Below are 17,583 nucleotides of genomic sequence, written 5' to 3' on the forward strand. Positions count from 1 at the left end.
GTAAACCCACAGACTCTCTGGATCAGAGGGATGGAGGTTCCCTACTCTAAGCCTCTCAGGGGAGAGTTACTCCAGGAAATAACTCTGCTCTCTGGAAGTTTTCCCTTACATACAAAATCCCTTCTTGCTGAGGTACACAAGCGTTCGCTTATTCACGATGATGTGGTTGACGTTGGCTGGGTGCTTCCTACGCGCCAAGCAGCATGCTAAGTGCTTTCCGTGTATTATCTCACTGAATTCTCACATCACGTCTCCCGGTAGGTGTGACCCTCCCTGTGTGACAGGTGCAGAAACTGAGGCTCAGAAAAGTGAAGTGACTTTTCCAAGGTCACACATCAGAAGGAGGTTTCCTACCCAGGCCTATTTGGTGCCCAAGCAGGGCTTTCTTCTCCCTCAACTGCCCCTGTCACCTTTCTCTACCCCTCTGTTCAGGGGGCCCAGCTGCCCATCATAGCCTTACCCTGGAGCCCCTTTCTCCTCAGTCAGAAATGCCCACATGTCTGAACCAGCTTCACTGTGCTGTTCCCAACAGAGTTTGCAGCTCTGTTAGGGACACCTGGTCCCCAGCCCTAGTAGAGGGAAGTGGGGATCTTGGCCTCAGGATAGAATGGGAGGCTGCCTGGAGCGCACAAAAGCTCCAGGGTCACAAAAGCCAGAAGGCAAGCTTGGTGGAAGGAAGTACAACTACACACACACACACACACACACACACACACACACACACACACACACACACACACACGCCCCGGGGTGGGTGGTGCTCAGGGCTTTGGCCCACGTGGGAATGAGTTGAGGTGGAGATTTCAGAGGGGAACTGTTCACTTGGCTTTTTCCTGAGCCCTGGGACCCTGGACTTCCTCAGCTCTGAAGGGTTACAGTTTGGTGGCATGAAGGTCCTCACAATCTGGCTCCCATCTACCTTATGGAACTTATTTCCCACCCCTTGTCTTTACACACGCTAGGCTTCAACCAAACTCAATATTCCTGATCCATACCTTCACTCGTGCTATTCCTGCTGCCTGGACCACCTGCCCTTCTTCCTTTCACCTCTGCAAATCCTGCCCATCAGTTAAGGAAGGCCTACCTCCACTGCCATTTCCTGCACGGAGCTGTCCTGGTCCTCCTCACTCTGACACCTGCCTCTTCTCCGCCCCCCAAGCTGAGAGAAACTCTGCCCTCCTCAAAAGCCCCACAGCACTTTGTCTGATCCTCTCTTACAGCACTAGCCGCTTTCTCCCTGGAATTACAACCACCTGGTTACACAGCCCAGACCCCTTCTAGACCAGGAGCTCTCTGAGGGAGGAGCTGTGTCAGATTCATTTTTGTGTTTCTGGGCCCCTTGGTTCAGATTTCTCAGAAATATATTGGATTTCTACTTCACACGCCACCTTGGAGCGTAGTGCAGTGCAGAGGGAGGAGCATGGTTTGGGGTCAGAGATACCTGGGCTTAAAACCTGTTCTGGCTCTTCCCAGCTGGTGCCTTTGAGCAAGTTACCTTCCCACTCTGAGACCTGATTTTCCTCAGCCTCCTGGGAGAGAAAATAGTACTTGCTACCATTGAGGGTTACAGTAAATGTTGAACTCGGGACTGAAAGGTAAACACCCCCTTGTAATACGTAGCACGTGGTTGGGATCCAATAAATGTTTGCTTAGCACGCCTCCTTTTGACCAGGGTCTGACGGATGGATGGATGAATGAAGGAATGAGGGGATGAATTAATGCAGCATCTTCGGGACGGCTGAAGCCTGAGGCACTGGACCTTCTTGGGCCTGGCTCCTCGTCTTGCAGGCAGACCCACGCAGCAGCCCACACCCCTCTACTCTGTTCCCAGACACCCCAGGCCCATAGTTTACACGCTGAAATTCCCAGAAGCTGAGACTTCCAAACAAACCCCCGCCCCAAGTTTGGATTTATCAGCCATGCTATTAAAACAGTAATTTTCAGCTGCCTAATGTTTCCAACTTCTGCTCTAATCCAGCGGGTAAATATTTACGGAGCCTGACACCACTCCTAGGCCACTTGCTCTGCTGCCAAACATTCATTTCCCTTGCAGCTCCACTGGTTTGATATTTTTAGGAGCAGGGCAGGGTGGTGTGTGTGCATGTGTGTGTAACAGGGTGGGAGAGAGGCTCAGCCTTCCTTGTGGTGAGTTCCTGGGTAGGGAGAAACATAAGATAAATTAGGCCTTGCTACTTCCTGCTGTCCGCATGTCCCTACAACGGGGCAGAGAGGTGCAAGCTCATTGCAGTGTGCCCAGGCCCTCAGGCATCCCTCTCCTCAGCCTCCCCCGCTTCCACACACAGCTACCTGGAGCAAAGCAGCACACAGGCCGATTTGCTGTATTAAGACAGCAGAGGAGTGTTGAGAAAAGCAGACAGACTTGGGTGCCTACCTCAGTTTTGCCATTTGCTAGGCGGGAGGCCCTGAGCATGTCCCTTCGCCACCCTGACTCCATTTCCTCCTGTGTGGGGTGCAGGCAAGCATCCCCGCCCCACGGTGAGAGAACATTCGAGAACACCAAGCACAGGGCCTGGCTTGGTGTAAGGGCCCCGTAAAGAGCGCTCTAGAGAGAAGATCCAAAGCAGCCCTCCATACCCACCGATATCCCAGCCACACTGTGCCCTTGCTCATGCCCTTCTTTATGTCTGGAATGTTCCTGGCATAACTCAGAACACAGGGCTACCTCCTATGAGACGTCTTTCCCCATGGCCCTAAGAAAAACAGTAAGAAGAGTCAGTCTCTCTCTCTCTCTCATAGACTGAGCACTCGTAGTGAATGAAGGCTGAGTCATATTCATGTCTACAGCCTCAGCATCTAGCATAGAGCTAGACAAGGTACTCAATGAATCTTCACTGCGTATGTGAATATTTGTTTAATATTTATGGATTAGTTGGAAGAGGGAAGGGAGCAAAGAATGATTTTGAGCTGGAGCGATCCAAGACACTTCTTTATCCCCCTCACAGGGGAAAACAATAAGAAGAGGGAAAGGATCCAACATTTTCTGACCACTCCGTACAAGTGGGGACATCATCCATCTTGTTCCCACTACACCCCAGAATTTAGAACAGTGTCATGACATTTCATGAGCTCCTACTGTCTGCCAAGCTGTAGGTGCTTTACATGGATTGACTCAGTTAATCCTTACAACAGCCCTACAAGATAGGTGCCCCATTTTCGAGCTGGGGTAACTGAAGCACAGAGAGTTGAAGTCACTCAACCAGGGTCACAAAAGGCAGAACTGGGTTTTGAACCCAGGCAGCCTGACTTCAGAGCCTGCACTATTTACTAGACTATCCCAACTCCCTTAGTTGGGAGTTGGGATAAACAAACTCAAGGAATGTTTGTTGAATGAATGAATGAATGCCTACTGCATGAGGTGCTGTACAGGTCCCAGGTACATACATTATTTTATTAACTCCTCACAGCACCCTTTCCTTGGAGGGGAGACGATACATTGTTCTTCATTGTTCAGTTGAAGACACCAAAGCTCAGAGATGTGAAGTGACCTGCCCCAGGTCACACAGCTGAGAAGCAGCAAAGCTGGGATTTGCTTTCCATTCCCCCAGCTTGCCTTTGGTGTCTCGCCTGGCTGGAAGCCCCAGAAAGGGACCCAAGGGGTGCTTTAGCCTCACTGCTTGGTGCCTAGACAGGAGCAGGACTGATGGACTCAGAGATTCCAGTACCCTGATAGGTCAGGCTGGAAATGACTGTGGGTACCCTCCACCTACCCCTCCAGCTTGAGGATGGGGAGCTGCGCCCAGAGAGATGAGCAGGTTTCCCAAAGACACACAGCAGGGAAGCCAGCAAACCTGAACCCATGCAGTGTCCCTGCTCCCCCTCCCTCCCTCAGGTCTCCCCAGGCCACCCAGGACCGTGGCCCAGCTGGCCGGGCCACAAACACGTTTTCCCAGGGGATGGGCTTCTGCAAGCTGGAAACTGAGAGGGGTGTAATGAGGAGGAAAGAGTCCAGCAGGGAGAAAATGGGTTGCTCCAGGGGAAGAATTCCAAACAGATTGAGCTGCAATGGAGCCCCTGTTATTAGTAATTGTAGTATCATGAGGATGCCTGGCAAGACAGTGGTGAGGATGGTGATGATGAGAACATTCAGGAAGGGGGAGAAGCAGGAGGAGAATCAGGCATCATGGCGCGCTGTCGCAAAGCCTATCAGGCCACTCACTTCTCTCAGACCAGGGTTTGCTCCGCCTGCTCTAAAGAAAGGACAGCCTGAGCAGCGCCACAGCAGATGGCTGTATAGGCTGAGCCCTGTTCAAGGGGGGCTGATGCAGGTGAACAGTGAGGTAGGGGCTCTGAAATTCAGCCCTGCTCCTAGCAGCAGGCCATGTGCCCTGCCCTGTGGCTGGGTCATTCCCAGAAGAAAGCGTGCCTTTTTCTAATCACACTGGGACTCCATGTGGGTTAGCAGTGGCCTGGAACTGAAAGACACGGGAGCAAATACTGGGGGTGGGATAGGGACTGGGTGCCACAGCCCATCTCTTTCCTGGTGGGGCCAGCATCCAGATACCTTACGTCCCTCCTCTGCCTTCTCTTTGGAACCCAACAGCTATGACCTTGAATCTAGTCCCCATTACTTACTTACTCCCTTGTGATTTGACCTTGGCTCAATCACTTTACCTCTCTGAGCCTCAGTTTCCTTATCTAGAGGACGCAGCGGTGTGAGCAGCATTAAATGACATAGATAACATGTTGAACACTGTCTGGCACAGAGTAGGCGATAAAAACAAAATTAATTCCCTCTCCTATCCCTCTCCCCCTTTCTCTGGGTGCTAAATCTTTGTTCTGCTTTTGTTTGGGGCCCAAGCCCGTTCCAGACACCTCTCCTCATCCCCCAGGCAACAGGGATTGGAAAAGAAAAATTGGCTGCAGGACCTCCAGAGATCCAGGGCACCAATGCAGGAACCACTAGGTGGTTTCTCCTGAGCATTTGTGGCCAAGATCTAAACGTCTGGGCCAGTAATGCCCGGCCTGGCTGTCTGGGAGGTTCCCTTTGGGAATTAAGGAGGATGCGAGATCCCTGGGCCTTTCCCTTCCCCCTCGGCTCCCCCTCCCCAAGGCTGCTGAGAGGCTGGGGTGATGGATGGGGCCCTGCCTTCCCCTCACCGCTTCTTTGATGAGAAGAAAGAAACGTCCACCTGAGTCTCAAATCAAAAACAGGTGAATTGCCTTGAAGTCAGGCTGGGTCCTCTCTGGGGTCTGCAGGAAGGTTGGGGGCTGAGGGGAGAAAGGGAGAATGTGATAAATCACACTGTCAGGTGGGGTGCTACCCTCCAGCTGTGGCAGGGACCGCCAGTGGCCCCAGGGCCGCCTCACTACTAGGATGGGCATATGCCCATCGCAAGAGGCGGGAGCAGATGACTATCCCTACCCACTCCCACCTCAAACTCCAGCCTCAGCTCCCTCCACTTCAGCAGTGTCACCCTGCCCATTGCATGTTTAGGGGGGCAACACACCCACAGCCTCACAGCCTCAGAGCTCTCAAGGCTGGGAGGCGGGAGCCTTGGGGCCTAACCTCAGCTTGCTGCATGTACTTGGCTAAGTCTTGGCCCATCTTTGGACATTGGCTTCCTTATTTGTACTACAGGGGGTGTAGATTCTGGAAGGCACGTTGTGGGCCTTGGGTTTGTACCTCAGTGCTAGAGCTCAGGGTAGAGTAAGGACTACGCCAGGCCCATAACTGATGTTTGGCTTGCCTCTGCCCCAACCTCTTCCAGCACTGACTTTCTACAATTATTTGCCCCAAGAGCTGCCCAGGCCCCCTGAAGTCAGTGAGACAGTGTGCCAGACGGAACCCAGCACGCCGATGTTAGGGCCCACGTCCGACCCCAGCCCCTCTCCCTCGGTGCAATACATAGATACTGGCAGGGCCCTGTCTGTCACACCAAGGGTCCCTAGTGTTCTAAAGGGAGGTGGGGAGGACAGTGGGGAATCTGGGAGAAGCAGTGTTTTACTGTTTTACTTTTTCATTTCAGTTTTTCATTGAAGCCAGGGAGCGGATGGGAAAGACTGCACAGCCGGCAGGGCCCAAGCAGAGAGCAGGCCCCAGTCTCTGAACCCCACCCCTATCCCCAGAGGCTGCATCTGCTAAGTGAACTGAAGAGTTTCTGACCCAGAGCCTCCTCCAATCCAGGATTCCAGCAGCCATCGCCCCCCACCCCCAATTCCCATCTCAGCCTGCAGAGGCCACGGAGGGACCGAGACCCAGGCCACATGCAACTTGTCCACCCCGAGAGGCCACCTCGGAGCAAGGGCAGAGGGAGAGAAGGGAGGGAGCCGAGGATAAGGGAGAGGGGCAAGGGGAGGCCAGGGGAGAAGGGAGGAGAGAGGAAGAGAGGTAGGGGAGAGAAAAAGGAGGGGGAAGAGAGGAGGAAGGAGTGAAAGCTGAATGTTGATAAGGCAGAAAGGAGAGGGAAGACCCAAGAAGATGAGATTGGAACAAGGGCTCCAAACAGGCCAGGAAGGGAATGGAGGGCAGGCAGGTAAGAGAGAGACACCCCATAAAGCGGCAAGCCGAAGCATCGAGGAGACTGGGTCTGCACAGGGGCAGAGGAGAGGGCTGCGGCCCAGAGGTCTCCCTTCCCCGCGTTCATGGAGCTCCCCCAGGGGCAGTGGGGGCGAATTGAAAATGAAACACCTCGTCCCTCGGCCCAGGGATGTGACCCTCGGCAGAAGAGGATTAAGGAGGCTTCCAAGAGGAAATGGGAGGGTGCCAGGAGGGGGGGAGCCCAACACAAACTCCTGCTGCGCCCCCACCCCGAGCTGGGGAGAGCGCACGCCTCAGAGCCCAGTGGAGCTGTGGAGCGCCAGTGCCCCCTCGTGGCCACCGTGCCCGGCTCGCCAGGTGGCAGCAGCCGCCTGGAAAGCTGGGTGGGAGGGGGCACCAGTTGGGCTTTGGACACGTGCAGGAGACAGGTGCAGCACAGAGCCCAGGGGCTGGGCCAGTGACTTTGCCAGAGACCTCCAAGAACTTCAAGCAACACTAGAAACAAAAAGAGTTAAGCTTGGGGGTTTTCCGTCAGCCTCTCCCATCCTTTTTAGCGGAGCACACAAGGGGTAGACATGAAGCTCTAAGGCAGGGAAAAACAGGGCACACTCATGCTTTGGAACGCCCCTCCCAAGCCAGTGGCCCAGTTTCAGTCCCACCGTCCTGGCTTCTGCCTTTCACCTGGGTCTCTTGGTGCCTCCCACTTCACTGCCCAGGACCTGAATCTCCAGGGCAGTGTGTGTGTGTGTGTGTGTGTGTGTGTGTGTCTAGGGAGTGATCTTGTGTATGGTAAGGGGTGAAGCCTCAAGCAGGGCTGCCCCAAAGAGGGTGGCACACAGCTGGCCCTGGAGGCCCAGCATGGAGCTGAACTAAGCAGTCACCTGGAAGAATCAGGAACCCGGGGTTCCACCTGGCCTCCATGGCTGTCTTCTGTGCTATTCTGAGCACACCCTTGCCCTCTTTGAGCCTCGGGCTCCCCATCTGAAACCCAAAGGTCTTGGCCTCAATGATTTCTAAGAGCCTATCCAGCTGCAACCCTTTGCGATGTTATGATTCCTAAAGACAGAGCTTGAAGAAGAAACTAGTCCAGCGCTAGGCAGAGTTAGTACCCCATGGCGATTTGGAGAGGCGGTTTGTACACACAACCCTGAGGACCTAGCCCTCAGCCCCGATTCCTCTAGTGCCCTCAGCAATGCGCCTGCCCCAGATCTGCTCTGAGAGGGCTGTAGGGTCAAAGTCAGGCCTGCTCAGTGGGACTGGGTTGCCTTCTCTCTCACAAGGGGTCAAGGGCAAGAGGCCAGCATTTCCTCAGTCCCCCACCAGGGCAGGGCATGCAAGACTTCTCACCCATCCATTCAGAGCCCAGGACCTCAGAGTAGAAGGAAAGTGCAAGGTCAGCGAGATCTCACCAGTGAGCCCAGCCCAGAGCAGGAGCCTTAGCCTGGAAATGGAGAAACCTGAGCCTGGCTGGGCTTCCCTAGAGAGGAGGGGAGGGGAGGGAAGGAGTGCAGGGAGGTGAAGGGCACTTCAAGGAGGCTGCCGGCTTGGGCAGGGCGGCCCTTGCCCAGCATGAGAAAGCCATGAAGGGGAACACAGAGCCCGGGGAGGCGGTGGGGGAGACAGGGTCACCCATTTAGACAAAAGAACCAGAAAGAAGGCCGACTGAGTGTCTTTGGTTTCAGAGTCAGTTTGGTGCTTGAGTCTGTCTGCTAACCTGTCCGTGCCTCAATTTCCTCATCTGTAAAATGGAGGCATTAGTACTCACCTTGCAGAGCTGTCGTGAGGATGAAATGAGCTCATCTTTGTAAAAAGCTCTTCAAATATTCCCTGGTACCTAGTGAGGGTTTTCTTTCTTCTTCCTATTTCTATTTTTAGCCCCTAGGAAACCATGTCCCAGAGCACAACAGACTGAGGAAGCCGGGAATGTTCTAGCTGGCAAGACCCTTATATTCTCAGGCTAAAAGGAATCGGTCGGGTTCAAATTCCACACCTCTCCCTACCCTGATACAAATGGGTGCATTTCAGCCCAGAGGAAAAATGACTTGTCCAAGATCACACAGCAAATCGTAGCTCAGCTGAGGTTTCTTCAGTGCCAGAACTGGGTGTCGCTTTTTGTCTTGCCCCAGGTGGGTACCCTCTGGTGCCCATGCTTGCCAGCCCTGGCCCTGAATCTTTCATCTCAGATGGGATCTTGACAGGTGTTTCAGTGGGTAGACTATGGCCCTGAGACCAGAGGTGAGGAGGCTCACCTTTGTTTTATTGGAGGTCCTGTCTGGCAGGCAGTTTGCTTCCTCACTCCTGCACCCATTGGAGCCAAAGAGTTTTCCCAGCTGGAAGGAACCCTGTAGATCACTTGGTTCCCCAGCCTCCCCTTCCATCTGCCATCTGCCATGACCAGCCTCCATTTCTGGACCCCCTCTCCCAAACTCCTTGCCCCTGGCTCTGTTTCCCCCAAGTATTTAACCCCAAATAACCTAGACCCTCCCTGGCCTCTTGTCCCCTTTCCCTGGGCTCTGGCCAAGCATGGCTTTTCAAAGCTTACTTAAGCTGGTTATTGACATGGAATCAGCCGACCAGGGAAACAGGCCTCGTTCCCAGCACAGGGGCCAGCCGGCCCTCCCGTCCTGCCATGCCTGCCAGGCCCTCTGCTGCACCAGGTGTTGCCTTTTCCGGGTCCCAGCTTGGGCAGCCAGCGCAGGCGAGGATAGGGTCCGGGACTCCAGGCCCCTGGGAAAAGAGACCCAGAGGCTGCCACCACCATCAGGGCCTGAGGAGCTGGAGGCGCCCTCTCGCCCTTCCAGCCCCACTCCCTCCCTCCCTGCAGCCCAGCTTGGGCTGGGTTATTCCCTAGCGCTGGGCTAGACCTGTTTCCAATGATTCACGTCTATGCATTCCCACCTTGTCCCTGGGAGCCAGCTCTGCACTCTTAATAGATCTTATGGTTAAGAAGTTTTTTCCTGCTACTCAGCGTTAGTGCTTAAAGTGCAGTTACACTCTGAAAATTGACCATAAAATGACACCATGGGGTCCACATTTATCCTCCAGCCACAATTCCAGACCAGCTTGGTTCAGTTTTCAGGTTGAAAAATGGCTTTGGGGGGCTTCAAACTCCACCCAAGTCCTAAATCTGCCTCGGTGCTTCCCCCTCGGTGACGCCTCCCTCCCCCAGGCTGGGAGAGAGGCAGGGCCTTGGACTGCTGAGGTGGCAAGCCAGGCCCGGCTCAGCTCAGCCCATTTCCTGCCAGAGTGGGGAGGGGGCAACTGTAGGAGTGTGAGGGACCAGCCCTGACCATAGGCAGTGATGGGCACAGCCTACCCAGGCTCAGAAGCCCCCAGTGGCCCCCATGCTCGGATGGACGCTGAAATGCGTCCTCCCAACCTTGGGGCAGGACTGGGGACAAGGCTGAGAGAGAGAGCTTCCTCAGTCCAGAATTCTCTGCAGGGCCTCTGGGAGACGGCGTAAGAAAGGGAGGAATACTGGAGGTCTCCAGATGCCCCTCCTGCCCATTCCTCTGCCTCTAGACAAGATTTGGCAGTCCTTCTGCCCGAGTGTGCCACTCCTCAATCGTGTGGCCACGGTCAGGGAGACCCGGCAGTTTAGGGCTAAGTAAGGGCTGGATTCAGACGCACCCCGGTCTGGAGGTCACCACTGGTGTAAGTCAGGTTAAGGACTTGACAGCTCAGGCCGGTTACCTGCAGGAGGACCCTCCGTAGCGTTTCTCCTCCTGTTTACTCTAACAAGCTTGGTTATCTGGTTCCCAAGCCCACAGCAAATTAGAAGCAGTAAATCAAAAGGAGGGCAGAGGGGCTGCTGGAAGCAGGCACAGTAAAAGTGTCAAGAAGTGAGAGCTGACGGCCTGACAGCAGGGGAGTAGGCAGCAAAACTAGTAAAATAGAAAACAACCCCAACCAGGTACAAGAGCTCAAAGATGGCAAACAAGCCGGGGCCATTTTGTGTGTGTTGGGGGTGGGGGTGGGGAACAGTACTAATTACGCTAGGAGGTAATGACGACGTGCCCGAAGTTGCAGAAAGAGCTCGATTATACTCTGTTGAAGGAGACAGGGAAGATGAGGAACACGTTTCCTAAACACTTCCATCGAAAATGAGTTATCTTTTTTTTTTTAAGTGCACACTCACGAGACTAAATCCTCGGCTCTCAGGCAAAGCCTGAAGTCCAGAGTGCCTCATTCCTGAAGCACTGCAGAGCTGAAGTTGGCCAAGTTCCCCATCCCACCAAGAACCAATGCACGGTGGGAGGCGTCTCCTGGCTTGAATCTAACACAGCTCTACCACTTACTGTCCGCGGGACCCTCGGCAAATCACTCGCTTTTCCGAACCTCAGCTGTTTCCTCTGTAAAATGTTGACAGTGATACCTGCCTTGCATGGCTGTAAGGATGACATCAGGGAAACCAAAGCCCCTGTGTCCGGTCCCCAGTACACAGCTGGGGCTAACTCAGTGTTCTTCTTTTCTTGAGAAGTTCTCCTTCCTAAAAATTATGGCCCAGCCTGTTTGTCCCAGCTTGTGGAAGGCCCTCAGGGGGCAGCAGCATGGGGACCTCTGCTCTCAGCCCTTGTGGTGGGGCCAGTGAGGCTCAGAGGTGATGGTGGCTCTGGACAAGGCTGGGGTGTGCCCAGAGGTGGGGCAGGAGGAGGAGCTGAGGCCATGGGAACTAGGGTGAGGGGGAAAGGCACCCCCCTTTGCTTCCTCCTCCTTCTCCTCTGGGAAAGGCACCCCCCCTTTGCTTCCTCCTCCTTCTCCTCTGGTTTCCACAGCCTTTGCCTTTAAGAGCAGTTCCCCCAGCCTTTGTGATCCCAGTCAAGGGCACGTGGTACTTAAGCCAGGAATGGTGAATAGAGGGCTACCTCCTGGGGGTCAGGAGCCAACACGTTGTCATGGGAAAAGCACCTGTGGTACAAACAAGGCAGGCCAGTGGCGGCACGGACCAGACATAACCAGTGTCTACAGGCAGGCAGGTACGCCTGGCACCTGCTGGCCTGGGCATGTGTATTCCAGAGACAGGGTCCCTGTGCTAAGAGCCCAGCTTCAAACTTGGCTCCGTTGTCTTCCGTCTCTGCCATTTGGTTGGGACAGCAAAGGACAGAGAGGTTGAAGGGATGGAACACGCCTGGATCTGTCTCACCCAGGAGACAAAGGCAAAATTGGAGGGGCTGTGAAACAGTTTGGAGTTGAACTAGCCTAGTTTCGAACCCAGACCAGTGCCATCTTTTGAGTTTCAGTTCCCCAAGAGCATGGGCTTTACCACTTCTATGACTCTGGGCAGGTTATTTCTCCTTCATAAGCCTCAGTTTCCTCTTCTACTTCACAGAATCGTTGACAAGACCATGTGAATTAAAGAACTTAGCATGACGTCTGGCATGTAGTACAAACTCAGCAACCCTTCGAGCTAGCCATTGTTATTATTATCCTTGCTCTAAAGATGTGGACACTGAGGTTCTGGGGGTTCAAGTGACTTTCCCTATGTGCCACAGCTAGGAAGAAGGATTCAAACCCAGGCATGAGGACGCCAAAGCTTTTACCAACTGTGCCATAATGCAGATTGATTAGGTGAATGGGTACACATGGGCCCTGCCACCTCTAAATTGCTATACCAATGTGAGGGGTGGGTGTTGTGACTGTTTATGAATTATGTTAGCAGCTAGTCCCTGGAGACATCCTGGATGAGAGGCTGCTGAGTGAGAGACTCCTGGGTCCCGAGGATTCAGGGATGCCCTGGCTGACTGTCTCTCCCGGGCCTCCTACGTGCCGGGTTTCCAAAGACCCACGCTCCTCTTGGCCTGGGCCTTTGTGTGTGCAGCTTCTTGACCAGCACCTGGCCTCTGGAAGCCAAGCCTATGAAGGGTGGCTCAGTGCTGTGCAGCTGCCGGGAAGGAGACATCAAAGGCACAGCACGTGGATGAGGCAGCTCCCTGCTTTGTTTTACAGCTTGTGGGTTTTTCAGTGCACAGGCAAGCACGCCTGCATGCAAGGAAGAGGAAACAGGGACTTTGGGAAGCAGGCGGGCACAGGAGCAGGGGGGCTGGGGAGCGGCTGGGGAGGATCAGTGGGGAAGGTGGAGGGTGACAGGAAAAGATGGCAAAGGCCTGGAGGGAAGGAAGGAGGGAGGGAGGAAAGAGGTGACGTTGGTGTGGGTGGCTGGCAGGGCTTGCTCCCTGTGTTACACTGCTTCTGGAGGGAGGCCCTGGCAGGGCTAGACGCTTAGCGTCAGGCTGCTGGAAGCTTGTGGGCCACCGTCATCCGGTGTTTCTTTATTTCATTCGTTCACACGCACATGCAACCATACATTCTTCCACAATTATTTACTGAACCACCAAGTATGGAATAGTACTTTAGAGTGTGAGCTCAGGAACCAGTCTGCCTGTGTCAAATCCTGCCTGGACTTCTTACCGGCTTTGTGACCTGGGGTGAATTACTCACCCCCTGGTACCTCAGAGTCTGCATTTGTAAAATGGGTATAAGAATAGTACTTACCTGCTATTGTGATTGAGAGAGTGATTGTGAGGATTCAATAGGTTATTCCATGTGAAGTTCTTAGGACAATGCCAAGCATATACTAAATGCTCAAGAAACATTTGTTACATGTATGCATGCACATGTGTGTGTATAAACACACACACACACACACACACACACACACACACACACACAGATTATACACCAGGCCTTGTGTTAGGTACTAGGAACGCAGGGATAATAAGACAGACACAGTCCCTGCCCTTGTGGAGCTGACATTCAGTTTTAAACTGAATGAAGGTAGAGAACTTCCTGCCATTTCTCGAATCTTCCCAAAGAGCCAGAAGTAGAATAAATGTTCAGACTGGCACTGTGGGGCCTGGAATGAAGCCTCTGCTTCTCTCTGCTATGCTTTCCTTAATGGGTGCAAGCCAGGCCCTTCAGATATGCATTCTGGGGACCTCACTCCACAATCCTAAAAGGAAACAGCCCATAAGCTCAAGCAGATGGTGTGACCAGTGTGGGCTTTGTCAGTAGCTGACTTCTAGAATGTTTCTTTGCGGCTGGAATAGTGGAAGATGTTATCCAAGAAAATGGACCAGGAAAGAAAATCTATTAAAATTAATCTCCTTCTCTCTCCTCTCTCTCTCTCTCTCTCTCTCTCTCTCTCTCTCTCTCTCTCTCTCTCTCCCTCCCTCCCTCTCAGTCTCTCTCTCTCCAACTTTGACATTCTTGGACTCTCTGGATTAGCCCACACTTGTAGGCATGCCACTGGTGTCCTTACATGTACCCATGCATAGATATGTGTAGGAACATGCACACACAGAAATGCACTGTCATGGGCACAGATAGAGCCTGAGAAAAAAAAGGTTCACGTGAAATGAAGGAAGGGAGGGAGCACAGGGCTGAGATAAGGCCTGGACACCAGGCCAGGGTGATGGGATTCAGCAGTCATGGCCTCCAGGACCCAGAGAACCTGGCTACTCTGCAGTGGCCACTGCCCTAACAGAGGCACAGCCCACAGAACATCTTGTATCCGTGTTTTCCAGAGAGCACGAGTGCCTGGGAAGGTAAGCAGCGTTATGATTTTAAAAAGATTCAATGTCAAATAAATATGGGAAATGCCAAGTTCAACCAATATAAATAGTTTGTTTACTGCAGGACTTCTCAGAGCCTTCAGTAAGCTCACTACAAACAAATCGCTGACAGTGTGTGTGTATGTGTGTCGATCTATTGTGTTTCCCAAACACATTTGAGCACAAAATCCTTTGTCCACGGAATGTCTCCTAGTAGTGTTCACTTTGGAGAATGTAACCTTGAGTTCTTCTTCAGGCCTGGGCTCGGCCTTCTTCTGTGGCCCTGGTATATTGGAGTCTTCTTGCCCAGTTTCTTAAGTCCCAGTGTAGAGGGCGGGGACTTTGCCACCCAGCCTCTCACCTGGGTCAGCAGCCTCCTCTCTGTCCCCACAGCCTCCATATTCTCCCCACACTTGCTAAACTCGTCAGCGAGGGGTTGGAAGGTGACCGCCCAGTCCCCCTTCAGCCCTCTCCACTGAGGCCAACCTGAGAAGCAGGGCCTCCCTTCAGAAGCCCCCAATGCCACAGACCTGATCTTGAGGCGGGTCAGCTGAGGTGCCGGCGAAGGGCCCACCCAGTGCCCAGAGGCCTGGGCTGTTCCACATGAAGGGATTCCTGTTCATTACCAGCCTCAACTCATTAGAGCAGCACCAGGCCCAGGAGGATGAAGGTAGAGGGCTGTGCAAATTAATGAGCGACCAAATTAAACATGTTCTCTCAGCCAGGACGCTGTTCCAGCTGATCGGCTGAGGGCTGGCGATTTGAAAGTGGGAAGTCCCCGCCCCATGGGCCAGAGACCTTAAGGCAGCCTGGCAGGAGTAGGGTTGCCAAATGTAGCAAATCAAAATACAGGCTACCCAATTAAAATCTCAATTTCAGATAAACAACACCTTTTTTTTTTTTTAGTACAAGTATGTCCCATGCAATATTTGGGACATACTTACACTAAAAAATTATTCACCGTTTATCTCAAATTCTAATTTAACTGGATGTCTTGAATTTTATCTGGCAACCCTAGCCTGGAGAGGCCCGAGGCTCTAGGAGCTGGGGTGCTGTCCCAGACTGGGACAGGGGTAAGCACGGTTAAGTTCAAGGACTGAGAACGACCCCTCCCCCTGCCATCCAATGCAAAGGGCCAATTCTTCTTTACCTCTGAGGACCTGATTCCCTTGCCCCCTTCAGGAGGCAATGAGAGGGGCCCGTGAAAGGGCCCTGCCTGGACCGGGAGGTGGGAGACCCAAGGGCAAGTCTCGCCACTGCTTCTGTGTCACCGGGTGATCCTGGCCAGTCTTCCCCTGTGAGGCAGGTGTAAGGGCTCCACCAGTGCCAATTCTGTCTGTCTCTGTCAGAAATGCTTCTGAATGGCTGGAGGGAACATGGAGGGACTGTCCACCCCTGGCCCTCCCAGGGGCAGGCGCAGTGACACTAATGCTGGGAACATCAAGGTGCATGGCATCTATTCCAAGGTGTCACATGTTTGTCTGCTGCTCACCTTTCCCCGCAGAGGAGGCTTACTCACAATAGGGGAGAAGAGGTCCTGAGAGGTTCCCAGCTGAGTCAAAGCAGGAACCGCGGCTCCCTTCAGAAGCCCCATCCTTTCTCCTTCCTCACTCTGGGTGGATCCAGATGCGGTCAGCCCTGCCCCACGTGGGCGCCGCCTCTGCTGTCAGTGATGTCACCAGAAAGGCAGCTCGGAGGGAGCAACCAGCTGCTCTCCCGCCCCTGGCGCACCGCCCTCCCCCCCGCCCCCTCGCCCTCCAACCCTGCACCTCGGTGGGCAGAGAGCTTAGGGTTAGACATATTGTCAGGCCAGATGTGGATTTGGGTTCCAATTCTCTTCTCTTTTTTCCCCTTGAGGTCTAAATCTTTTAAGTCTTTCTTTTTGCTTCCTCAGGAAGAGAAACACATGGGCTTGAGCGGGTGGGGCTTCTCTGCTCCCAGCTGCTGTAGCCAAGCTCCCGAGGCCCGGCCCCAGTCCCAGATCTGCCTCCAGCCTTAGCCAGCCAATGGGGTCTACAGCAGTGACGCCCAGGCTCAGTCAGAGGCTATCTCTGGGCTGTAACAAGGCCCTCCTGTGGGAGAAAGCAGATTGGCAGGCTTCTCTCTGAGGGTCAGGGCTTCTGTAACACCCTCCTTCCTCATCCTCCAGCACCTAAGAGAACTCCCACTCAGTCAAGCTGCTGTTGGGGACTGACTCACTGGACGCGACTGGAAAACATAGATGATAATCATGGCTTGTTTCTGCATGTTAGGACTGAATCTGATAGATCATTTATTTAGTCTAACCCCCGTTCTTTGAAAATGGGGAAACTGAGGCTACTTAAAGAGAGAAGGGACTTGGAAACTCACGTGTTCAACACTCGCCAAGAGCCATGCAAACCTGACAAGCAAAGCCTGATGAGCCCGTTTTACAGATGAAGAAACTGAGGGCTCTAAGGTAGCTGATGTGTCCAAGGCTACACAGCAGGGAAGAGACTGAACCAAGATTTCAGCCTTGGACCCTCTGACTCCAAAGCACATGCTTTTGCCTCTGCATCCAGTGAGGTGTGCCGGGCAAGACACCCCCAATAAATGATGCTCTACTCTGGCCTGCAGAACCCAGGGACCCCGACAGCCAGCTGGGGGCTACAGCACAGGCTTTCCTCACTTCAATGCCATGCTGACCGTCACCCTCAAAAAATTCTCCTCCCCAGCTCTACCTTCCCCAGGCCAGGAAGTCCCTCCTAAAGTCTGACTCCATTCCCCAGTCCTGTGGTCTGCTGTCCTTGCCCTCTGGAAGGGGTCAGCCAATTCTTCTCATTTGTAAAGCACTATCACTTAGGTTGCATCACTTAGGTCCCACTCTGGGTGGCTGGCATTATCTCTGTTTTACGCTTGAAGAAACTGAGGCCCAGTGGGGTTACTCACACAGGGCCTTGAACCCAGGTCACCTGATTGATTCCATTCCCAGAGCTCTCTTTTCATCTCATTTCAGACACCTCAACTCCAGTCCCGATCAGAATTCCAGGCATGAAAATAACAGGTGGTGGGACTTCCCTGGTGGTACAGTGGCTAAGACTCCGTTCTCCCAATGCAGGGGGCCTGGGTTCGATCCCTGGTCAGAGAACTAGATCCCACATGCCACATCTGAGAGTTCGCATGCCACAGCTAAAAATCCCACATGTGGGCTTCCATGGTGGTGCAGTGGTTGAGAATCTGCTTGCTAATGCAGGGGACACGGGTTCGAGCCCTGGTCTGGGAGGATCCCACGTGCCGTGGAGCAACTAGGCCCGTGAGCCACAACTACTGAGCCTGCGCATCTAGAGCCTGTGCTCCGCAACGAGAGGCCGTGACAGTGAGAGGCCCATTCACTGCGATGAAGAGTGGCCCCTGCTTGCCACAACTAGAGAAAGCCCTCGCACAGAAACGAAGACTCAACACAGCAAAAATAAATAAATCAATCAATAAACTCCTACCCCCAATATCTTCTTTAAAATCCCACATGCGGCAACTGAAGATCCCAAATGCCACAACTGAAGATCTCTCACGTGGCAA

The 17,583-nt window shown here is 53.5% G+C and overlaps 1 long non-coding RNA gene across 2 annotated transcripts in view; it reads right to left on the reverse strand.

Moving 5' to 3' along the window:
* Positions 1-17,028, reverse strand: part of LOC113613128 (uncharacterized) — a 67,032-nt gene extending 50,004 nt beyond the window's left edge. The window contains exon 1 of one of the 2 annotated variants that reach the window (XR_003430087.1): positions 15,569-17,028. This is a non-coding gene — a long non-coding RNA (uncharacterized LOC113613128). Of the gene's footprint in view, positions 1-15,541 lie in introns of both variants that reach the window. The other variant, XR_003430086.1, reaches the window with a different exon arrangement.
* Between the last annotated feature and the right edge of the window lie 555 nt (positions 17,029-17,583).

Source organism: Aethalodelphis obliquidens, unplaced genomic scaffold (assembly GCF_003676395.1).
Source record: "Aethalodelphis obliquidens isolate GAN/ISIS:26980383/991018 unplaced genomic scaffold, ASM367639v1 scaffold85, whole genome shotgun sequence".
NCBI lineage: Eukaryota > Metazoa > Chordata > Mammalia > Artiodactyla > Delphinidae > Aethalodelphis > Aethalodelphis obliquidens.